This window comes from Mesocricetus auratus, unplaced genomic scaffold, assembly GCF_017639785.1.
Source record: "Mesocricetus auratus isolate SY011 unplaced genomic scaffold, BCM_Maur_2.0 Super-Scaffold_100023, whole genome shotgun sequence".
Lineage (NCBI taxonomy): Eukaryota > Metazoa > Chordata > Mammalia > Rodentia > Cricetidae > Mesocricetus > Mesocricetus auratus.
In genome coordinates this window covers 6,471,336-6,497,474 of record NW_024429204.1, presented here as the reverse complement: position 1 = coordinate 6,497,474, position 26,139 = coordinate 6,471,336, and the positions used below count along the sequence as shown (strand labels likewise).

The window sequence follows — 26,139 nt, the reverse complement described above, 5'->3', positions numbered from 1 at the left end:
GGACATAAAATCACAACTGGGATTTTTTTTAAAAAATGTGACAATTCTGCATCATTAAGCCTTTTAAAAAGTATTCTTCTCTGGGATAAGCAAGCTAAAATATTCATAACAAGCTACAAAGTCAAGAGAATAAAACATATCCCATTATGAGACTTCATCGTTCCTAACCATGTTTTATTATAGTGTATGACACATACTTTCAAATAAGATTGGGATGTGTTTTGTTTTAATTATTACTATATTTTCAGGAGTACGTTTGTATGTATCCTCTTAAGTATGGTTACAATATTTTGGTTGCAATATTTATTTCTATCTTAGCAAATACATGCAGTAGATGTACACACATATTAATAAGAAAAGTGTGCTGATTTTAGTTAAAGCACCGAAAGGTTCAAGATTTTAAGCATTAAGGTAGCATTCGTCCTAGAGCCTTCATCCAGTAGGTGATGGAAGCAGAAGCAGAGACCCACAGCTAAGCACTGAGCAGAACTCCTGGAATCCAGTTGTAGAGAGGGAGGAGTGATGAGCAAAGGGGTTAAGGCCATGTTGCAGAAACCACCAGAAACAGCTGACCTGAGCAGGTGGGAGCTCAAGGGCCTCAGTGTGACAGCTACGGAACCAGCATAGGACCAAACCAGGCCCCCTGAATGTGGGTGTCAGCTAGGAGCATTGGGCAGTCTATGGGGGTCACTAGCTTTGGAACCAGTAATTATCTCTAGTGCATGAACTTGGAGCCCATTCCCTATGGAAGGATACTCTCTCAGCCTAGATACAGGGGGCATGATGCTCTCCCATGGGAGCCCTCACCCTCTCTGAAGAGTGTGTTTGGGGTAGGATGGGGGTTGGTAGGGGCAAAGGGAGGACAGGAGGGAGAAGAAACTGGGAATGGTATGTAAAATGAGATTGTTTTTAATTTAAATACAAAATTAATTAAAAACGATAGCATTCAGTTCAACAAACACCACTGACAAATATAAGCGGACGGCATCTACTCACAGGCAGCCATGTGACATCCTTGGGAGATGGAGATGAGATACAATCTCTTCATGTGACCGAACCATAGAAGGCCAGTGTTAGTTTGCTAGGGGTTATCGAGTTTAAGGATACCCTGAAAACAAAGGAGCTGAGGTGTAGGGCTATGGCGTTCAAGGCAGATATGAGGAATAAGATGTAATGCTATGGTTCTAGTACACGTTAGATGGGTCCCCGGGAGGAATTTGGAAATGATTGCGGAATCAGACTAGACAAAGCCTGGTGGGCGATTCTAGGGGTTCACAAGCCCAGAATGCCAATCAGAACGTGGGCAGTAAAAGCTGCTCATAGCGCTTAACATGGGAATGAGAACTCCCCCGGGCATTGGACTAGAGGTCATGCACATTACAGAAGTTGTCTGTATTTTCCCTATGTGCTGAGACGGTATAGAAAGCTAAGTGTAGAAATGGAGCACTAATTAATCTGCTGCAGGAATTTTCAAGGTATTCCAGCATGGACTTGCTGGCCACTTAGTTAATGATGCAGCTGGAATTAGAATAAGCCAGCCAAATGGAAAGCCAAGGAACTTTCAGGTTTCCCGGAGAAGAACATAAGAACGTGTCAATTTAGAACCAAGCACAGTGTGGCTTCTGGAGAAGTTCAGGTCATTAAAAAGAGCATGTCATAGCCGGGCAGTGGTAGGGCCTTTAATCCCCACACTCGGGAGGCAGAGACAGGCGGATCTCTGTGAGTTCAAGACCAGCCTGGTACACAAGCACTAGTTCTAGGACAGACTCCAAAGCTACACAGAGAAAATAAAACAAACAAACAAAAACCAAACATCATTTCTGAACAATATGGCATCTATTAAATTGACTGGACTGTACCCAAACAGAGGGGAAGAATAAAAGGCTTGAATATTTTGAGAATACTTTTTGAGGTACATCCTGAGACATTGTTCTCACACAGGACTATCGAGCAAAGTGTTTTTTATTTTCTTCCCACATTCAGTTATCCGGGCACTCAGAGGCCCATGAGGCTGTCATTCAGGAGTACAGAGCCAGTGTTAACTCATCAGACTTACTAACAGAAATTACAACCCTTGCCTGGTACCAATCCCAATGAGCTTGGTTGTTGCCATGTCTAAACACTAGGCATAAATAACTTAAAAGGGAAAAGGTATTTATTTTGGCTCATGATTCAATCCATCCATAGTGAGGGAAGCTGCCTCCTTTGGCATCATCCATATTATTCTGACCTAGTGGGACCAGAAAAGCTTCCATCCCAACTACAGAGCTCTTAACTATACTGTAGGGTTGAGGGGGAGGGGGTTGTTCCCTATTGGCACCTTTAAAGAGACCAATAAATGTTAATCCCCCAAATTCAAATGGAGAGTCCAGCGAGTTTTTAATGCTAGGATTGTGGAACACCTATCAAGCAAAGGCGAAGGCAATTTGCGGAACCAGCCCATGAACAAAATCATGTATGCGGGAACTGGAGACGTCACAGAGGCAGGGCTGCCGAAGTGCTTAGGAGCCCACAACATGACTTTATGTGCCCTGCATACCAGACACAGATCTGTTTGATTTTGTGTTTGCCTCTGTCTTCCTTTAGTACAATCCTAATTTGATGCTAATTTGTCTATGCTCTTTCTCTATGGTAAATATGGAACTTGGTTCTGGTTTCACAAACAAGCTGAGCTACCTGAAAACAATTCTAAGATTGTTAAGACGTTGGGAGCAGCTTGTGACGGACCGGATGCACTTTGAACCATGAGATAGCCATAAGCCTTTTTGGAAGTAGGGATGGAATGTTATGGTTTAGGACACGTTGGAAACGAGTATGCTTACTAAGTATGCTTAATCACATCTATAGCCTAGTGCTTGAAAACCTGAAGCTGGAAGATCATGATTTAAGGCCAACATGAGCCAAGGAGCAAGACCCTGTCCTAATTAAAGAAACATGGGTTTGAGTCAACACGGGTTTGGTTTGTTACGGACACTTCTGCCTCCTCCCTGCTCGAACCTTTGTGAGTGGTAGCTGGTTACATTTCTGTGAGCTGCTTTTCATCAAACCTAAAAGTTGAATTTTCCACACTCCTCTCGTATCACCCTGCCCTACTCTGAAGCCGAGTCTGTATTAAATCTCTTACTGCTGCATCACTGATTAAGACAATCAGGTAATGACCTGTAGGATTCTGGCTATAAATCCTTGAAAACTGAGCTGTGGGGTGGCCATGTGTATTGTTCCAGGTCTAACGCTTAGCAAGCTTAAAACCCACAACATCTGTGTACATGATCATATGGTCGCTTGATTCTTTGATCTCCTCTCATCGTGGTGAACTTCTTCTTTCTCCTACTTATAATCATATTCTCTGGGCTCCTATTTGCCAATAGCTACAACCCTCTTCTGTGCCATTTCATATCTGAACAGACTGTTCTTAAGCTACAGCTCCTTTTATTCTTATTCACTTTGTAGAATTTTAATTGCAACATGTTTTAAGTCTACCAGAAACCCAAACTTACTATTGTTCCCATTTTCTTCATTGTTCCCTCTCCCTTCATATCCCCACTTCCATGTTTAGAGCCCTGGTCCTTACGTGAAGCACTTCTTTATAAATGTTCTCAGTTCTCTCTGGAAAATTTCAATCTTGTCCAATTCAAGTCTCTACTTACTCTATTCTTACAGCTCAGTAGTAGCCGAAAGTAAGCACAGAACATCCCCATCTCATTGTGAATGTTACATGTGTTAGCATTGCCCTCATTTTTCCAGTGCAGTTGCTCCCTAAGGTCCCAATCATTCTCCTTTGTGTTCCGTTCTCATTTGTTAAGAAAACTACAGTAACCAGCAGAGGACATAGTCTTCAGCTGTGCCCCAACACAGCCATAGGTTCGGGTATTCTGTGCTCTTGTCTACTGATACAGATCTGCTGACTGTACCCCTCCTGAAGACCAAGCCCTCCTCCACGTGTGTCTTCCTACTCTCCTACAAACATTGGTTTCTCAGTCTCTACCAGATCATTCCTAGAGTGAAGATTATACCATAGTCCCGTGCAATTAAATCGACATAACAAAACAAAAATGCTCTATCACTCACTATCTATTTCCTTCCATTTGGAGCAAAAGTAGCTCAGGCAGGAATCTAGGCTTGGTGTGTCCCGTTAGGTATCCACAGGGGTGCTCACTTCCACAGTTACCAAGGAACTTAATAATGTCACCATGGAGCTGCTATGTCCCCGGGACTTTGTACTTTGTTACCCTGGCGTATCAGTAAAGATTGGCGTGTCGTCTCCTTGTGACTGCCTTCCGTACTCTCCATGTATCTACCTCACCAGACATTGCTTCACTTCTCTTATTCGGTCCCTTCCTCTGGACCCATAAATTACTCTTCTTTGGCTCTGTCCTGCCCAGCCTCTGTGAGTCGCTTTGCTTCCCACTCCTTCTTCTATGCAGGAAGTGCTGAAGATGTCTACACTGTCTTTTCCTCCGCCTTCCTTAGAATGTCTTAAATGGCCATTCTCAGGTAGCGCTGCTGTCTCAAGACTTCAAGAGACTGCAAATCACGTTCTTGTTTTATTTTGCTTTTTCCATTATTTTTTCTTTATACCATTTCTTGCTCTTTACCACATTTGCATCAAGAGCATTTCTTTGCTTATCATCTCTCCCTTACTGGAATATTCCCCCAAAGGGAAACGTGTTGGTGGGCTGTTGTGTTTGCTGCTTTGGATAATGTCTTGTTTATAGTATGCATGAAGCAAGTGTTTTATTAAATAAAGAACCAAAGCAGAATAATACTCTAACTTTTTACTGTCTCATATATTTTATAATGCAAATAAATTGTTTCCTATTTTCTATGACCTTAATTATACTTGTATAATAATTTGCCAGTGTTCTGGTATTTTAAAAATATAAAATCAAATGCCCATAATTTAAGCTAATTTTACAGCATTATTTAGCTTTAGGGTGTATTTCTGTGCAATTAATATAATTTACCGTCATCTTTTTCTTGCTTTAGTCTTCATATTGCTCTAAAATAAGCAACACTATACCATTTGTAAAAGTAACAAAAGCTCTTAATAAACAGATTAATTCCTTTTGTGTCTTTCCTCCTTCTATATGTGTTATTTATCCTTGTTAGAGGAGAAGGCAGAAGGCAAAGGTGTGTCTGTGGAGTGTTTTATTTTCAATTAAGCAGACTCCAGGTGAGGCAAAAGGTTTAGTGTTGTGTAATAGCTGCTATTTCTGATTTTGACTTTGACTACCTAGGAAGCATGTGATAAAATAAAGATAGACATACAACAGGATATGTGTAGATTTCTTTATATTCAGGTCCAACTGTTTTGCCAGCGTCTATCTGCCTGAATTTACCACAGTTATGACACATGCTAAAGGGACTTAAATCTCCAAAACAGAAGCTTCTGGGCTTAGATGAGAATATGTGGAAGGAAAATTATAAGGAAAACTGTAAAACTCCAACTTTTCCTGAAATAGCTCAGGAAGCTATGCACATAACATCTGTACTGGAAACATCCTTACGATTGTCTAAATGTTATTGTTTTAAATTAAATGTTACTGTTTTAGATTGGTTGCACCAACTTCTAACAGTCTAGTTACAAAACATTCCTAAGGAGACTTGGAAGACACTGTTAAAAGTGTTTTCCCCACAAAGATACTACAGCAATTCCTGCCATTCAAACATCACACGTACTTTCATGTTTGCTGGGTATATTGATATGTTTAATCAATCAAACATGCAATCAAAGAAGATTACAATCACATTTCATATCCTTGGACCAGAATTACTATTTGACCTTTTCAAAACTTGAGGCTCTTGCTGTCATACAGAAGTCTTCTATGCTTTCACCCTCAAAGTTATGGCGAGTGAATGAGGATTTGAAACAGGCATTGGTTTATAAAAACGATCAAAGGGTTACCATGGAAGCCAACCTATTCCTTAAGGAAATGGTATTTAGCTATTTTTATTTATATCAACCTCCAGTCGTTGCAGAGTGTTTGTGGCACACGTGCATTTTCTTGGATAATCCAATGTGATGTCATAAAGCAACTGCTCAGACCCTATAGATATGAAAAAACTAAGGAAGAGCACGTAGGATCCAGGTAGAGATTGGTGGCACTTTGTAGCAGTAAAGTGTCACGGTGAAATGCATAACTTTCAAGGATTCTGATTTTTTTTTTAGTAGTTGCTTAGCTATGTTCTGGAACACAGTTGGCTTATATGGATGTGTGAAATATTGTGATTTTTGTTCACAATATGGTACCTCCTAAACACAAAGTTAACATTTAAATGATCCACCTCAGAGGAGACCAGGTTTTATTTTGGTGAGCCCATGTTTCAGGTTATTCAACAAAAACTGCTTCCATCGTGTCCAGATTTCTTTCCAATAAGATCCAAGTATGCAGGCATACAAAGAGGCACCATGACTGTCTTGGCCTCCAGACTGGCTCCATTTGACTGTGTCTTCAAAAGACTAACGATAGTATTGTCAAAATAGGTGGCGACTGGACTGCTCTAAAGATTACAGTGAAGCTGACCGACCAGTCAGAATAGACGTCCACGGAGCAGGTGGCTGTTTCTGCTTCTGCCCTGACTGGTGGTGTCTCAAGGAGTCATCCAGAAGCAGGAAGAAGCAGAATGCTAAATGAAATGAGAACATTAAATGAGGTGGTTGTCTATCTGTAACCGAAGAACTTCACTTCGGGGGTTAAACAGATGTTGTACACTGTCAGTGACATTCACAATGACCTTCTTGGTTATCTAGATAGTGAAGCATAGAGGACACGCAGCAGTAGAAGATTATGTGACGATTGCTACTTCTAATAATTTAGAGTACCTCTTTCCTTCACAAAGATATATAGACAATTTGAGATGGAATCACCAAATTTTGTTTGCACTGCTGTGTATACTCATTCCTTTTCCAACTGTATCTGGTAATATGAGTCTAAAAGTCAGAGCGGGAAGTCCATAGATCCCAAAATACCTTGAAATTATGTGCAAAACCGCATACACGTTTGTACACATTTGAACAGCATACTTGAGGATTTTGTGGAAATTTTTCTCTGAAATGATTAATGACTAAATGGAGACAATGACTGAGTTGAGAAATAGCAGTGCCTACAGTGGTACACTATTCAGTGTGAAGAGCAGCTGATACCTTATCTGGTGTTAATTAAAAACACTAGAGGTTTTAATTATGGTACAAATATTCCTAGAGATTTGCACTGTATTTGTGAAGCAGTGGTCATATATAAAAGCCCAAATCAAATATTTAGGCAGTGGAGATCTTGTGTAATAAATTAAAATATACTCGTGTAATATTATTTCTTTGTAGCCAAACACAGGTGAACTAGTAAATACATAACACAAGCATCAATAAATCCTCGAGTGTTTATATTAATTTCTTACCATGTTTTCTATGGGCCCTGTGTAGTGGTGATAATATGACTCTGAGCAATTATCAATATGCTTAATGCTTTACTCCACACTGTGGAAGAAATGAAAGAAATTAATAAATGTCTGCTGCTTCTCCTGTGTCCCTAACTATTGGAAAAACACCTCTGTTTATGCCCGTACTTTTTGAAGGATGTCAAACTTGCTTTACAGCAATACAAGGTCACTCGTGACTGTTGGTTGTTACTTTGGTACATCAGACTGTCTAGAAACGCATCAGGGGCTCCAGGCCAAAGCTTCTGCACCCGGATGACTATTAAGTCAGTAGATGCTTCCAAATATCTGTGGAGCAAATGTAGGCTAGACGTTTACAGAGATGTCCGTCACTGTGTTTCATGTTCCTTCATTGGTGTCTGCACTTACGGGACCCCACGTTTACTCAGATATATTTGCATCTGTAGTGGATTGATTCCTCCTTTTTAGTTCATCACAATTTTAGCCACCATGGTTTATTACTGAATTTACTAGAGTCTAGAGGGAAAAAAATCATGATTAAAATGCTTAGAGTTTTAAATATTGAAGTGGATTCTTAACCAGGAAGGAACGGCAAGTGACATATAGGGAAGAGCCAAGGGATACTTCTTGCCTAACTGTTTATCAAAGTCAACATTATTATTGCTCACGGGTTGAGAAATTTCCTGAAATTATCATCTTTCTAGGAGTTTACGGAGATGCTGCATGTTTGAAAATGTGATAAGGAAGATGGCAGCTTGCTTTCCTTGAAGGTTCTCCTGAGAAGGCTTAGCACAGCTTGCTGCCAGATGCTGGTCTAGCCACTCGATAGACGTAGATGAGAAAACGCAATTTGGAATCGTGTAATACATGTAATACACAGAACAGCAAAAGTGCTTGCTTCATGCCAGCTCAGCTTAAAACCCAGCGTTTCTGCCCGTAACGAAGTTTGGATGAGTTAAGAATGAGTCAAAACGCAAACTTGTGATAAATTGACCACTAAATGTATTTAAAATGTAGTTCTTCATCTTGCAAATCATTTTGAAATCTTGACCATTTATACCTTTTAAAATCTCTTTTCATAGTTTTGCCTGCCAAAAAAATTCAGTATATTGGAGGATGGAGAAAGGGCTCAGTGGTCAAGAGTGGTTACTGCATAGAGGACCCAGGTTCAATCCCTAGCACCCACATCGGTAGGCTCACAAGGATCCAACGTCCTTTGACCTTCTTGGGTACCTGCACAAACCTTCTACGTATAAACTCACAGAGGCACAAGCGCATGTGCGCTCGCACACACACACACACACACACACACACAGAAAAATAAAAAATATAGATCATAATTCTTTTCTCTCAACCGGACTGAAGTAAATGAATGGATGGATGTGAAGATGCAGAGAATACAGTTGTGCCCATCCATGCGTGCATGTTACAACCACGTGCATTTATTTATCTGTACCTATGTATCTTTCTATATGTGTATGTTTCTTAGTATGCATGGAACTGAAATACTGGCAAACTTTTGCTAAAATGACCAATAGAAAAGAAATCTTCCCTGCTATACTCGTCAGTTGATGACCTGTGTATTGGTTCATGAAAGAAACAATAAATTTAAAAAAATGTTATGGACAATAGAGAGTTCACCAAAATGAAAGAAAAAAAACCCCAGTATTTTCTGTGTATAAGGAGTCTTAAGATTTGTCCCAATTATCTGATTTCTATCAGAAAATTTGAAAATTATAAATACTGAAGTATTTTATAAATACAGTAATGCTTTGAAAATTCACAACTTGAAAACTTCATTTGTAAAAGAAAATATTTCTTAGATTTAAAAAAATAAGATCAATTAATACTCTGAAACAACCATGTAATTTCTTAAAAGCACACTTTCTTATTTCCATCGAATAACTCCAAAATTCCAATATCTGTTTATTTTCCAATCAGTGTCCCTTACACCTGTAGAAAAATCTTTGAAAACATATAAATTATAAGACTCATGCTAAAACAGAATTTTCAGACTTTCTTATTGATCATGTAACAAAAAAATCCCCACAGAAACCCCAAAGAGCAATAGAGAAGAGAGTCCTACACAACCCCAACTGCAGGGAAACCGGTAAAGTGATTCTCAAAACTGAACACGCTTTTCTATTAAAGGTACAAAACTAAAAGGACATGGGGCAATTTCTTGTGAGTTTAAAGTCACCCGATTGAAGTTATAGGAGTCATCCATCCGTACCTATTGGTCAAGGGCAGGCTGTGCATTCTGGGTAGTACCGAGTTGTAGCATTGTTATGAAACGTTGGGTTCAGAGCCATCTCCTTTGAGTGCACAGTCATGTGTATGCTTGGGTACACAACTTTGTCACAGTCTTCTCAGACATCTCAGCTATCTGTGCCCGGTGTACTGGCTGTCCCCGCGGGTATTTTCAATCATTTTTGTTTTGACGTAATTTATCCTTATCATTTTTTTTAATTGAGATGTGTGTACTGGATTGTTATGAAATCCACCCGCGATTCCCTACGTCCAACCTCTCCACACTTCCCATCAATTTTCGTTTTTCCAACTTTTCATGCGCCTTTCCTTTATTAAAACCTCTGAGGCACCTAGTGCTGCCAGCCTGTGCATGGGTGGAAAGCCATCTGGGGGTGGGGGAGCACGGGCAGTCTATCAGGGGCCATCGCTAAAGGAAACTGACTCCTCCTCCCGCATGCATCAGTAGCCAATAGCTCCTCAGCTATGGCTGGTACGTCATGAGCCCCGCCCCCCTTCCCCTATCCCTGCTGAGATATTTGGCTGGCCTGATTTTGTGCTGATCTTGTGCAGGCAGCTAAAGCAGCTGTGTTTCCGTGTGCAATGATGCTGCCATGTCTGGAAAATACTTTTGTAGCACTCCTCCACTGCCCATGGCTCTATCAACCTTTCTGCTTTTTTTTCTTGATTAGATTCGGGAATACAAATCATGTTATTGGAAGAGTGTTTCTCTGCCTCGTTCTCCATCCCTTTCTTTCTGTCTCTCCCCCTACTATCTCTTTATTAGCACACTTCCTACGGATTGGCTTTATTTTAAAAACAAGATTGTGTTTCCATGTAGTGGAAATAATACTCATAAATTCCTCCCTAGCACATGTCAAAAAGGAAAAGCCTCTCCATCTTATCATCCAAAATGCTCCCATCGGAAGTTACTGAATAGCCTCATCTCTGGTAGGGAGGGGTGTCTGAACTGGTATTTCCAGGCTCATGGCCTCTGACCCAAAGAATTGTAAATGGGGTAAAAAGCGTAAGATCAAAATCAGATGCTTCATGGGAATGGACACACACAGTAGGAGAAATGAATCCATGACTTAATCTGTCAATCAAAACAGGGAATCACTCAAGCTAGATCACCTAGCAACCTCTTCTCGACAGCTGGCTGAAAGGAAGCTCTGAGTACCGGGCCCTTGGAGTAGCCTCACCCGTGTGAGCGGCTGTCAGTCTTGGCAATTATCCCCCTGCACTTTTGCCTTTCCTCCTATTAAATGATCTCGCTTTCTCTGAAATCTGTGTGAGACTCCATTCCAGTCATTCTTCCCTGAAGATCCCTGAGCCTTCGGGTAAAAGGGTGTGGTACAGTCGAACTTGGGGTTCAGCTCCCGACAGTACCCTTTCCTCTGGGGGTTGACCTACTGGGATGCTCCTCACTGATCACTATCAATGACAAAGAGAAGCTTCTCTGATAACTGCTAGCAGATGTACTCACCTACGGCTGTGCCAGCAACTGCTTAGGGGGAATTTTAATACTGTGTTCGCTTAGCAAAATAACAGGAGTAGGGCCTCCCCCATTTTTGAACGTCTTGATTAAGCAAACATTCAGAATGGTATTTGCTGACTGTATCCTTGACTTATAAACATATGTAAAACTAGTTAGTTATGCTACTGCCATTTAGAGTTACGTCACGGGACTCAGAAGCAACTCCCTATCTGGAGAATGTGGGTGTCAGTGGCGCATTGATTAAAGAGCACCTTAAGTGTTTTTTTATTCCCTTCCTTTTCATTTATTTGAAAGCAGGGATTTTAAATAAATGTTAAGCATGCTCCAGTCACAGCAAAATGCTACATGACCTGGAGTTCTGGAGACAAAGGAGGCTATGTGAGGGGAAGGATACTTGGAGTTAGTGGCTGTGCAGCATGGCTAACTTGTCGTGCGCATGTAAACCTGGGGACTGCTGGTGGCCTGTGCCTCTAGGCCTATAGTGACCGTTACATTCTCACAACTGACAGAAGAGGGGTTTCATTTGCTAGTCTCGTCTGCACACTAGCTTTGTGATGTCAGACAACAGCTAGAAGTTGGAAGCTTGAAATTTGGGTTGTACCAAATTGTAGTGTTAGGGGCTGATGGGGTACAACCAGTACTTACAACTCAAAAAGATAGGGGTGCTGCACCTTCAACAGGTGTTCAAATGTAAATAAAACCTAATTGAGGAAACTGTTGCTTCCTAGTCTTTTAGAAGTCAAATTTTATAGACTCTTGGTGGCGTTATAGCCTATTTCCCAAAATGGGAGCACCACTGCTATTAACCATAGACTGGATATCTAGTCACTAAAACGGAAGAGCTGCTGATGGCGCTTTCCATACACCAAGTACTATCGTTCGACGCAGGTCCCCTCATGATCTGCCTGAAAGGGAATTGATATACTGCAGCCTGACTGTCCTAAGTGTTGCTGTTGAACTCCGAGAGAAGCATGCTGTGTTAAAGATGGAATTTCTAGACATTTAAACCTTGTATTTCTGGTGAATGAGACTTAGGAAAAAAAAAAAACCAAACTAGTGGTGGCAAAATGAAGTTGGATTTTAATCATTCCCTTATCCAGAAATGGGCAGTAGTTTTTAAAGCCTAGTCATTAGAGCCCTCCTTGCTGTACAAAGAAATGAGCTGCACAATTAGCCAATGTGCAACTAAACAGAACATTCCATTTAATGAGGCCAGATAAGAAGAATGATTCTTATATGTTTAAGCAGAATTTGCGGGGTATTCCAGATATCAACCTATCTGGGTGTAGATAGGCCTGTCTACAGTGTGAGCATGTATGCGTATATTATAGTATCTACTAGATCCTTATTATCTCAACATAGATTTTTCTATTGAACTCATTCACATGTATTCCAATCATTTCATACGAACAGCAGGCTTAGTGCAGACGTAAAAGTTCGAAATATTAGCTGAAGAAATTTTCGATAAATTCTATAGGCTTATCCTTTCCTGCCAGGTTTTGTAAGGCTCCCTTCAGTATGTATAAATTAAAAATAAAAGATTAAAACTTTTTTTAAAAAAAACAAGAAGCTGCATTCCATTTTGGTATCAAAGATAATGAACGCGCAAGCTGAAAGTTAATTTCCCTCTCCTAGGATGAATTTTTTTCCTCCATAAACGTTTAATCATAAAAGAACCGTTAGAACCGCAATGCTCCAGTCCAATGTCTTTACCGCCCATTGCTCTAGTAGCTTAGTCAGACCTCCCTAGATTACTGTAATTTACAAAATGAATAAAAAGTATGAAGGCTTTGTTCAGATTTTCAATGCACCATTAATACACGGTTAGAAATTGGTTCCAAAAATGAAATTGCTAAATTCTGGAAGATTTGATGTCTTCTCCTAATGAGAAGAAACATCCCTCACTTGCTGAAGGATCCAGACTTCTCTGATAGAGACTTGGGCTGTTTATTAATAATGAATTTGAATGTTCGCATGCGGAATGTTATCAGCTCACACACAATCCAACCAATAGTTAGCCCTGATGGGGGTGGCTGGGATCCTCATTAGCAGAACATATTTAATCCAAAAGTTTCTTATCAAATGTCACACCTGCATCTCTAAATGGCATTTCCCCATTCATTCGCATGTATTTCGGAGATGAGGCCCCAAGGTGCTTTAAGGAGATTAAGAAGGAGAGAGTACGAGCTTATTTTATCATTTAGTGAGTCTGGAAAGGATCCAGGAAGTTTTTGTCTTGTTGTTGTAATTAGAAAGCCTTTTAAGTGATAACGTATGCATACGAATATGAATATGTAGTGATCACGCGAACACTGCGTCAAATAGGGGACAGCTGCTATTTTTGTTGTAGGCAGAAAACATTAAATTCCACTGTATAGCGGGGATTAACTTCAGAACTTTGGGGAAGGAGCTAAAACCCCGTCCTATCTTTTTCCTACAGCCTACCAAAAACATCCAACTCTGTGAAGTTCGTGGGATACACCTTATTCACGAAAGGTCACAACTGTCTGTCCCCAGCACCTTGTTTGATCAGTCTGCTTTGCAATAAACTTAGCAGGGAAGAAGCCAGCAATAAACAGGCATCTTGGTACAAGCAGTCAGCTCCTACCAGTTGTAACCAGTTATTTGTTTTTAAATAAGGTATCTTTTGATTTTCAAGGTGATCTCTAGGCTTGCTATAAACCGCCAAAGCAAACTTCCAAATAAAAAAGGAAAGAAGCAATTCAAACATTGTAACGAGTTTGGAAGCTCTGTTTACAACAACTTTAGGGTTTCAACAGTATTCTATCTATTGCCTGCCCCCACCATCATGTTTTGGGGGTTAAAACACTACCTCCATTATATATGTCTGTCTGTCTGTATATATGTATACATATGCCACATATATATGGAGACATATTTATCATTTAAACCTTAATGTGTGTGTGTGTTTTCGAGTGAGTGCACTCTACAGTTTACATATACTGTTCAGGCCAGAGGATACATGGGACATTGGTCTCTCCTTTTGTCATGGGGGTCCCAGGAATGGAACTCATATCATCTAGTTTGGCGGCAAGTGCCTGCCTTTTTATTCGCTTAGCCATCTTGCTGGCAATACTACAAACTTCCTATTGACGCTGACAATAAAGTTTTCGCCCAGTAACAGAAAAAAAAACTGTTAGCTTGCCTCAATTCACTTTTATTTATGGGGAATAGAAATATGTCCTAAATACAGGAGGACATCTGATTCCTAACTTAGTGGAATACAGAGATAGTTCATGGCATTTTTTCAATTCAGCGCAATATTTCCTTCTCTGCTTATCCACATAGCAAAAAAAAATATTTCAGCACTCGTTCTTCTTATCAACTTTCTAGGGTTTTAACCTTCAGTGGTATAATCACCCTGGGTAAACATTGTTTCATACAGTGAGGAAATAGTAAAATATGAAGAAACCCAGGCAGGCTTGGAGAGATGATTTCACTTTCTGTCACAACAAAATAAGGGTAAGGACGACAGAGAGCACACTCTGATTCATAACTTGGTGTTTTATCCTGCTTTTGGGTCACTGGAGTCTCCCCGTGAAAAAAGGAATTGTGAATCCGAAGACTAAATAACTTCAGCCATCCACATGTAAGTGAAGAGCAACAATGATTTTTTTTTCAGTTTTATTTTGCTCTCTCGGTGTTCATATCTACAAAAGCCTCTAACCAGTAGTCAAGATAAGTGCTGAACTGAGAAGTATTGATCCAGTAATAGCAGTTCAAGCTTCAACTGTGAATCCTTAACCCTCCAGACATAATGTCACAGCCTCTCATCCTTGTCTCTTAACATTACCTGCCTATCTCTCTGCAGCTGTCACCTATGGTAATACAGTTCCAAACCCTTCCTAATCATTACTCATTCCGGCAGCGTTCATTCTGCAGCCAGTTTAAAAAAAAAGTTTCGACGTCGCTTCCAGTTCTAGACAGAACAAGGTGTTTTCCTCTGCAGTTCCCCACAGGCCTCTAACAGACAGTGCGTATCAAAGTGTACCAACCTAATGAGAAGCCGTTAAAATGATGTCTGGGAGAGGCATTAAGACAGTTAAGACATCAAGAACACATAGCAATCCACTCTGAACAACAGAAACGGACCACTGGGGTGAGGCCAGCCTTTATTCTCAGCAGAAATCCTCCGCTAGAGCAGGGAGCTCGAGCACACAGCTTTTGTGCATATAAAACCTATCAGAGAGGCTGAACGGAGACGGGGGAGGTGACTGGCATCCTGGGGCTGAGGACAGAGATAGTACTTGGTTCACAAAGGGATTGGAAGTACTTCAGGAGCTACGAGTATGAGGCCATGGAGTCAATAGAGCCACAGTGAAAACAGGTTGACAGGCTAAGTTCCTCTTTGGTTGCTTGGGCTTTTAATGCTGAAACAATCATACGTGCATCCGTACAGAAAAACACATTCTTCTACTCTTGGAAACTGTATCTGCTCCCAGAGTTAGAGCTTTCTAAATGACACAGTAGAGGGTTTCAAAGAACTTCATCATGTACCCTTTGCCACGAACTGAAAACTATGGAAGGTCGGGCCTGTACTAGTCTCGATGCAGCTCTGTTCCCAGGATTTAAGTCACTGCTTGAATAACGCAGGTGTCTAATTAATATTTTGAATGAAATAAGTAATTAGGTGAGCTAGTGAAGTCATTAATAAACAAAACTCATACACACATACTCAGGTCCATATTATATAAACAATCACACTTCTAATGACAAGGAGAGCAAATGAAATTGCCTTACTAGGGAGAACTTCCACTATCCAAGGAGACCTAGGACTGAAGTTTGAAGAACACCTATCAGCATGAGCCCAGTAGGTAAGCCATCTACTTAAATTCTCACTGGAGAATTCTACATTGTTCAGACTACAATGCGGGGGCTCCCAAATGCTCAGGGTTGTGCAGATCTACAACTGTAGCTTCACTTCACACGAATGAACTACGTAGGAGAATAAGGAAGTCAGTGTGTTACCACCAGTTTCACATATAATGTTCTATGGAAAGAATTACTTAGGTGGTATACGGCAATCAAAGCTATTTAATAGGACTTGGTAAACCACGCCCTAATTTGAAAGGGCTTCTCGTGACCATATGCAATTTAGTGAACTTCTAGAGGCATTGAATACCACCATTATATAGAGAAATACATTAATTTTAGATAGAAAATTCCTTAAAGCCTTCTTTTTCAAGGATGGCACTTTCCTAGATATTTCAGGGGAACATCAGGTCTCTGCTAAAAACAGCCTTCATTCACTTCCTAACCATTTGTTCCCAGAATTACTGTGTCTAACTCTTTAGGTAACACATACTCCAGAGTTCTGCAAAGAGAAGTAAAATCATGCTCTTGAAAGTCTGTACACATGGCAGATATCTCTCTCTCTCTCTCTCTCTCTCTCTCTCTCTCCCTCCCTCCCTCTCTCCATCCATCCCTCCCTCCCTTTCCTCCTTTCTTTCTTCTACTGAGCATCAAAATAGGTGGGGAAAGGAAGGTTTTTCTACAACTTTAAGTGAATTTTTAGTGACCAGTCTCTGTCTAACAGCGGAACGGCCATCATAAACCATGAGGTACCTTCACGGGAAAACATTATTTAAATTCAGATGCAAAAATTATTGAAGAAGTCCTAGTTTGTGAGGGAATTTTTGCATGCAGTTTGGCACATGTATTGAAAGATATGATGCACTAAATCCTGTCTTTTTCGTGACAAATATTTCATTGTATTTCCTAGGTAGTGGGTTCACAGAACCGGCTTTGGCTGGAGGTATGTATGTATATATATGTATATATATGTATACATACATATATACACATACACACACATATAAACAAACACACACCCCCACACACAGTGACCTGTGACATTTCTTGAAATGTAAAAAATGAGTTAGCGTTTAAACCACCCCCTTCTCCCTCACTGTAGACAAGCAGTTCCGTTCAAAGTTCAGTCCATGGGATGCAGACATCCTAAGGAGATGCGGGCTTCAGCATCAGTCACGTCAGTAGCTTCAGTCATCTGTTACAGCTCAGACTGACACAGACATTCTGTTTTGTTTTTTGTTTTTACAAGACAGGGTTTCTCTGTATTGTTTTCGAGGCTGTCGGTCCAGTCCAGCCTCGAACTCACAGAGATCCGCCTGCCTCTGCCTCCCGAGTGCTGGGATTAAAGGCGTGTGTCACCACTGCCTGGCTCAGACATTCTTCTTTAGGACTGGCTTTCAGTTCTGCATATCCACTCTGCAGACTCCACATTTGTGGCCAGCTCAGAACTTAGGATCTTCTATCTGAATTCTGACCCCTTTCTAGGAAGGACTCCAATGGGGATTGATAATGAGAAGAAAATTAAAGTTTTAAAATCACAATTGTGCAAAGACACCTGTCTTACCCTTCGTTTGCTAAACCCTGGGCTTCTAATCCCTGTACGTTTTCCCTACCCCAGGATAATCTGGCATTTACCTTCTCCATGTTGCCCATTTCCCCTTTCTCCAATTGCTTCTGTGTTTAAACGTGCCGTGATTCTTCTGAATCTTTGCTTTGTCTTGCTTTTTGTTCTGTCTGGTAGAGTCCCCGTTGTTTGTTTAAGGATCAACTACTCATCCTTCTTGAACCTGGCAACACCAACTATTTTTCTTCCCTGTAAAATCCAGACACCATCTTTTCTACTTCGTGTTTCCATAGGACATGGTACTGGCAACCTATCAAAGCAGTGGTTTTATTCATTGTGGTCATTTTTTTCTTTTCTAGCTCAGTATCTCTTGTTTCTCTTTAAAAACCACAGTGCAATGAGGTAAGCTCTCTGATTATCCTGTACCTTAGTAATCATAAGGTATTAATGGTTATCCATGCATTCACTATTTGGGTTGGTTTATTAACAGCTAGGCTATGTTTCAGTATCTTTAGCCAAGAAAAATTGATGAAATATGATGCTTCATTTTATACTATTTGTTTGCTTTAGAAAAGAAATGTTCAACAAAAATTCTAGGTTTTACCTTCTCTATCATAGAAGCTAACAACCAAAGAGTAGAGTGGTACTTGATTGGCCAAGACAATTTAAACTTTTAAAATATTTTTTGTTGGAATAACTACATAGAAACAAAAACTATAAAATGTCATTAACAACTAAGCTAGGTTCAACTGACTGTCAGAATTTCTTGAGCTGAAAGGTCAATGAAATAACGCTAAATAAAATCATTGATGACCAGGCAAAGAAGAAACTGAAGAAATTTGCATGTACAAGTTTAGGCAATCTTATTCCTTTTTGTGACGTTGCATTCAGAGGTCTGTATATTGGGACGCTAAACAAACACTTTCCAACATGCCTACAGTGCCATCCCCAAACCTTCAGATTAGAACCTTTGTTTCTGTGAAATCACAGATCCAAATTAAAGTTAAAACTTTAAGGGAAGGTAGGCGAACATACCAATGTTAGGTAGAATAAAGAGGGTAAGTTTGCTTAGTGCCTTGTTCCTTTGGAGGATAAAGCTAAGAGGGAAGACACATGGAGAGGAAAACAGGCTTTTTAATATAGCATATAATTGGCAGCACCCAATGAAACAGCAGGAAGGCAGTTTTGGGCCATGTCTCCTACTTCACTGTTCTTGATTATGAAAAGGAATTCAATCACGGTCAAGTTACGACGTTAAAAAGTAGGGTGACAAGGTACCCTACTAACACCCCTTTCTTTCCTACCAGTATTCCAGCTGGTGAAAGTTACTGTCCTGATTCCTGATAAAAATCAACTCTGGATAGTTCCGTATCTCATTCAGGAATTTGTGAATTTAAACACTCTGGGAAAAAGTACCACAGAGGTCAAGAATGAATCCATCATTTTGACAGCGGGAGAAGAGTAGACATTTAAAAGTGTTTTGCCATATGCATCCAAGAACTTTTTTTCAAGTAACTTACTATCAAGAAAAGATAAGAGGAAACAGAAGTGAGTGACATGGGGGAAAAAGCCACAAGAAATATCAGTTTGATGTACAAAAAAAATCACTGGATAAGAATGGGTGAAAAATTTATGGAAACTCACTGTAAAAGCAGATTATGCCTTTGAAGCCGGAGAGTAGAGTTGACACTGCAGAAAATCAAATCAGTTATGTAGATACAAACTTGAAAGTGCTCTCTGATGAAAACAAGTCAAAAGTCCATTTTTAAAGGGAGAAAAGATGATGTATTGCAATGGGAGAAAAGCCACCTGATTTAAGAATATCTGAATCCGAGTGGGATGTTGAGAGTAACTGAAAAGCGGGCTACCAATGCACTAAGAACCGACTGTGACCAGCCAGAGATACTGGACCTCATCTAGGAAAAACTTCATATACAGGTATTAAAAATATTATCTTCGTGAGTGAAGGCTTGCTTGACATTTAGAAGACTTTGGGCTCAAAAGACCCTATACAAATGGAAGAAAAGAGAAACAGTTAAACCAACAAGCGGAGAGTTAAAAAAAGAGAGGGGGCAATATAATAATGTATAGGAATAAAAACTAAGCCTCTGTTTTGTCAAGGCCTGGCTATGTCGAAATCAGGATTGTTCAGCAGAAATATAAATCTGGTAGTAAATATGACTTTAAATTTTATAAAAGCCATATCCAAATAACAAGAGAAGCAGAGTTATAACTGTACTTAATAGTATGTATTGTGTAAATTAATATCTAAAATAAAATTTATTACCTATCTAAGTATTTGAGACCTAGTATAGATTACAAACGGCTAGCACACCTAGTTCAGATGAAATACATTATAGTACCTGGTAGCCCTAAGAAGCAAGTGCCTACCATATTGGATAGTACAAAAAAAAGAGATTTATGCATGCAAAATGTAATTTCTACAACAAGCCTTGATACAGTTGATGTGGGATGGCGACAAAATAACAACAAAAAAAATCACCTAAACTGTGAGAAATCTATTTAATCTAGCCATTAATTCAGTATTTATGAATACTGAAGAAACACATTATCTTGTCCATTTTCCATTTTATTTTTAAGAAGAACACATAGAGGGGGAAAATAGCAGACACTGAAACATAAGAGTGTGGACACGAGGGAGTCATAGCAATGGGAATTCAATGTAACGATTAATGTGTTTCCCCAGGTAATATTTAATATGGTGCTCAAATTGATCTATTGAACGTGTGGTTTTTTCATAAGAAAGTGATGTGACATTAAAAATAGATTATTTGGTCATCATAGAGATGTGGGATGAGAAAAGACTTGGGTGTCTGAGGTATTTGTATATCATAGAAAGCTAAGAAAATCATAACCAAAGTTACTGACACAACCTTTACTTATGGATTGCCAGTCCTGAAGCAGGTACTATGCTCCTGGGGTGGGGCGGGAGGTCTTGTCTATATGGAAGGAATTTATTTTCCTTTTTCTTACAGATACAGTAAATACTATTGGTGTTTTTCTCCTTGTTACTTTCTTTTCTTCCTTCGCTGGATGGAACCACCTGCTTAGACCAAGCTGGTCTGGAAGTCACAGGGATCTGTCTATCTCTCCATACCTCATACAGAGATTAAAGACATTTGCTGTAGTAATACCTGGGTAGTTCTGTTTTGTTTTAATCTTCTCTTTCAAAAAATATCCCTCTTCAGCTTTGGTAATCAAAGTAACCATCCCCTAACCTTAGAGTTGCTGAAAGATGAGAAAGCCAGGACATGAAAACAAAGGAAGTTTGGACACCTCTTTCTTAGATGGATACAACAGGGAGGTCAGTTCATTCACCCAGGTGCCATGACTCTTTGTTAGCTTCCCGTGTGTGTGTGTGTGTGTGTGTGTGTGTGTGTGTGTGTGTGTGTGTCTGTGTCTGTGTCTGTGCCTGTGTGATACATTGATGGTAAGATGGTTATTTGGAAGCCTAAGTTGAGATGCTGAATCGAACTTAAAAATGAAGTCATACCTGTCCCTGATGCAAGAGTGATCTGGGTTACTGGTACAAAGGTAAAGATATTCTTTATTATTAGGTAATGTGGCACACAGCTTCATGAAGTAACTAAGACCACTCTGCAATTCCAAGGTTTAGGAAAATGTACCGCAGCCACAGTTATTAAGAATTGATAATAGCAAATTTAGTGGTAAAAGTAGCAGCAAACTCTAGTAATCAATAATACTTAAAATTCTTTAAACTGCAACTACACTCTTGGGTGGCAAAAGAACTTATCATACATCATTCATTTAGGAACCTTTGAAGTCCTAGGTATGGGTAAAATATGGAAGACTGTTGCTAAGGATACTGATAGAGCTTGTGTACTGACTAGGAAGAGTCCCAAGAAGGCTGGAGCCAATACCTAGACCTTCCTTCCCTTGGATTGCATCTCTAGGAGAGTATAGTTACTAAAATTTAGTCTAAAGTCATATTGCTAAGGATCTTACATTTCTTTGAGGTCAACATATGTTTTGCATAACTTAAATGTGGCCTTGTAAACTTTCCTCTGGACAGCTTTCCTCTGACCCTCCAGCATGGCAGAGACTTCCAGTGATGGCAAAATGAAATCATGGTAGAGTTGATACCCATTGTTCCTAGATGCAAGTTAGCTAGTGAAATGACTCTCTCCAGGATTGATCTTTGCATAACTATCAAGGCTGTAGAAATTAGTTTGAGATCAGAATCTGTCATAAAAAAATTAATCATAGGGAGCTACTGCTGGAGACCCCTGGCAGTCTCCTCATGATGCTGTCCACACGTGTCCCCTTTGAGCCAACCTAGCATCAGTTTCTTTCAGTGAATGGAATAAACACAAACAACAGAAACAATGTTGTTATAGAGAACAGTAATAATTAATAATGGACGATAGGTTTGTTTCTTATTGGACATTGGTGATTAATGTGCTATACATACAATGTTAAATCATTCTTCTCCAAACACTTAATAAGAGTAACTGTAACTAATTATTATAAGCCTAATGCTGGCAAAAACTGATGCTCAGGAAGTTGCTCATTATATCCAACGTAAAATATTAGTAAATGAAAGAACAAGGAATTGACCCCAAATCTGTCTAATCTAGAATTCACGATACTAAACATTTTAGAACCGCTCTACAAAAGATTGGCCTATTTATGGTTACATATTTATCTGATGCATCATGGGAGTGGTGCATGTCTGTGGGCAAATTTATATCACCAACTATCACACAGTCAACACACCATGTATCACCTTGAAACATTTCAATTGCTGTCTGCACCATTTAATTGGTGACTAAGATAAAGGCAAAGGCAGACATTACAACCATAGGGTTCACTCTTTCTTTTTCTTGTAAACAGATAAGCTTTGTAAATGGTATTAGGTATAATGTTACAGATTTGAAGACAATTCATAATTGGACATCACAGGTGTGGAAGGAAATCTTAGAAAGGTGGTTTGGGGAGAACCACAGATTAGACAATGGGAATGACATCTGAGGGTCAAATACTTGAAACCAGTAGATTTGGAGTTGGAGGCTAACATCTGACTTTTTCTTGATGGGTTATATTCAATACATGGATTCTTGACAGCTTAAAGGATCTTACTTGTAAGGTGAAGTTGCTGTAAAATCTATATAAAGCAATACACACACACACACACACACACAGACCACATGAGAGGCAATACAGAAGTATAGTAAAATAAAGCATGGGGGTTAAGGAAATAGCAGCATGGTAAAGGTAGATCTAAGGATATTCTCATTTTGGAAAGACCCTTGAAGACAGAATGTGGACAAGGCCAGAGTATGACAGAAAAAATATTTTAAACATATTATGTCATATTTGTGACCAACACTGGACAATCTCTCTAAAAGGATGACTAATTCATGTTATTATTATTATTTTTTTTGCATCCCATCACAGCTTTGAACCTACATAAGCCCCTTTGAGAGTCATAATTTCATTGAGGATTTTAGTACAAGTCTGAAGGCTTGTGCTAAATGTTCTAGATGGTTGGATGAGCTCAGATATTATCTGATGCTCTCATGAAAGGTGAGGATTGTTATTCAGGACTGACCTTTCCACTTCAGGGAGAGAATCCTGGTATCGACTAACCAAAGACTGCTGAACTTGGCGCCTGGACTTGAGTTGTCCCCAACACCAAGCCAACCCCATGAGAGAGACCGAGGAACTGCCACCAGGTGGCACCAACCTACAGTTAGGAAACAACGTATTTGCTGAGCCCCATGTTGCTGCCAGGATGACTGGGACTAATGATGGCCCCACATATTTGGTGACTGTATTTCAGTCAGAGAACAAAAGTTAAGGCAGATAATTTATTCCCATTTATACAGTACACTACTGTCAATGGCCCAAACTCAGGCTACACAGCTTGCACTCTTTAGGAATATAGGACCAGATGTCTAATGGCTTGAGCTCAAGTTTCAATGTGGCTTCTTGCTAACCATGAGGTGCTCCTGACCATTTGGAGCCTGTACCCTCAACTGTATCTCATTTAGTCCCCACTGAGACAGAAGGACAAGGGCCGGAAAGGAAAGAAATCCTAAACAAATAAGCTGCAAGCTATGCTTCTAATACTTTCTCTCTGATCTCATATAGCAATGATTTACATTTTTCGGTAATAAACCATGACGATAACACATATCTGATAATTCAATTAATTATTCTCTGGGGATACATCAGTTGCTTAGCATGCACAAGGTTCTGAGTGCTCCACACCCCCTAGTGTTCAGGACTAGAGGCAGGAGAATCAGAAGTTCAAAGTCATCCTTTGCAACATTGCAAGTTTGGAGCCAGTCTGAGTAACATGTGAGTTTGTCTCAAAAGGAAAAAAAACCCAGCATCACTGAGGCCTAAGAACAACACTGTTCCCCTTAATTTAACAATTATCTGGCAAGAACTGGTTAAATACCTACCCCTGGGACAGTATGATGGAGACCATGGGAAACGCTGTTATCGTGGTTCCTAACTGAAAAGGACTGAGTAACCCTATTAGTGAAGTTGAAATGAATGGACATAGGGATCATGCAGATAATACACGGTGAGTGTTGCACACAACGGCAACACAGCCGTTATCAGAGAACATGGGAGTGAGCGAGCCCAGGGATGGAGCGGACAGAGGGTTGAGAATTAGATTTTGTCAGGAGGGGCGCATGCGATATCAACACGCCGAAAAGAAAGAGCTGTGAGCTATTCCGATTCGTCTCCTTGCTTTTCTCTGACTCAGTGGTTCCATTTGGGTTAATACGATCCCAGAAGCCTCCAGCAGATTCTTATCACAGCCGTTTTGTAATAACTGCTGACCTATCAGTGGGGAATATTGAGAGACACGCACGGAGTATAATTTTTCAGCAGCTATGGGCAGGTGCTGCAGGAAAAGCGGCTTCTCTTTTAAATGTATCAGCAGTTCCTCGTCTGCAGCGCATAAAAGTTACTCACACTTTGTATCCGTGCCAGGGAGATGAAGGCAGCGCGGGCTCCACACACCAGTGGTGAGATGTGTGATTTCACCCTTGGAGAATTTGACAGAATAATCGACTTTGATGATTAATCCATTGTAACAGGAGGCCCGGCATTGGTGGAGATGAATTTTCTGCCTTAAGTGACTCCCCTGTTGTGCTGCATTCTTTAAAATTCTTAGGGAGTTGATAAACTGTGAGAGGGAAAAAGGCCGCAGACTGGGGGAGTCACTCTGATTCTTTCAGACTTGTGAAAAAGCACACGGGGCGATTGCATGTTTTCCTTGGGGGTCTGGATTTGACTCAATCGAGGGGATCTTAGAGGATATATCCCCTTTGGGAAATTCTTGATAAAAAGAATGCATGATCTCACAAAAGGTTGAGGAGATTTCCTGTAAGTCATGGAATGTGTGTTAGAGGGTCTCGGAGATACTGTTGCCATGTTAATTTACCTGACCCAGGATTACTACTTACAGCACATAGATCTCATACACAAGCACACACGTGCAGCACAATACATGTGGATCTGTTTATTCATATACACATGCATGTTAATAAAAGCCACACAAACTTATAAATACACTACATGTCATTTCTTATAGGCCACATAAGGGAGAAACCACTTTCTCTGCCAGCATCTCTGTCCAATGTCCTCCGAATTAATATTTCAAATTATGAAAAATTACCTACGACTTTTAGCAACTCTGTCTTTGAGAGAAAAGAGGAAATGTGTGTGTGTGTGTGAGAGAGAGAGAGACAGAGAGAGAGAGAGAGAGAGAGAGAGAGAGAGAGAGAGAGAGAGAGAGAGAGAGAGAGAGAGAGAGAGAGAGAGAGAGGCTACATATGACTCAGCTAGACTGCATAGGGAATTTTAGGCTTCTTGGCCCAATCTCCAGAAACTATGAATCAGCAGGGCTGGGTCAAGGTCTGAGGAACCTCCAGCACTTACCCCTGCAGGGGAATCTGGAACAGTCTGTCTGAGAACCACACTCTGACAATATAAGAATATCGTAATGGAGTAGGTCAGATGGAGGCTAGGGTTTTAGCCCTCCTGCTCCATGGCTACGCACTAATTAGGCAACACCATTAACGCATGTGAATTTATTTTCGATGCCAGCCTAGTAAAGGTTTGTAATCTGACCCTAACCAAAAAAAGATGTGTGGATGAGAATGTATAAATAGTTACAAATATAAAGGCTGACTTAGTACACAGTACAAACTCAATAATAAAAGAGATACTTGGCTCTCACCATAGCCAGTTATAATGAACTTTCTGGTCCATCCAGCAATTCTTGCATCCATGGTCAATGTAAGATGCAGAGGAGGGACAGCTATACTTTTTGTTTTAAACAGGACTGCTGCTTTCTAGCTCTGGTGTTAACTGTTAGCCAGACTAAAGTGTGGCACCAAACACAAATACCAGAATTCCTCCCTCCGGGATGTGAGCAGTGTATTCACTGAGTAAGGTAATACTTTTAAATGCTACCATGTGACTTTCTCTAAATTTTGCACTTTTCCCAGTGGACTAGCTAGGTGAGTAACATTGTAAGGCCTAATTTACATCGTTACTACGATTTTTTCATTCTTCTGAGGAAGAAATAAACAAA

The 26,139-nt window shown here is 40.1% G+C and overlaps 1 protein-coding gene and 1 long non-coding RNA gene across 4 annotated transcripts in view; both read right to left on the bottom strand.

Annotated features, from left to right (window-relative positions):
• The window catches only part of Zfpm2 (zinc finger protein, FOG family member 2), a 427,444-nt gene that overhangs the window by 51,474 nt on the left and 349,831 nt on the right, over positions 1-26,139 (bottom strand). The window lies entirely within an intron of this gene.
• LOC121133605 lies at positions 5,687-25,273 on the bottom strand. The gene is made up of 2 exons (XR_005870492.1): positions 24,513-25,273; positions 5,687-6,627 (listed from the first exon to the last, which is right to left on the bottom strand). It is a non-coding gene; the product is annotated as an uncharacterized LOC121133605 (long non-coding RNA).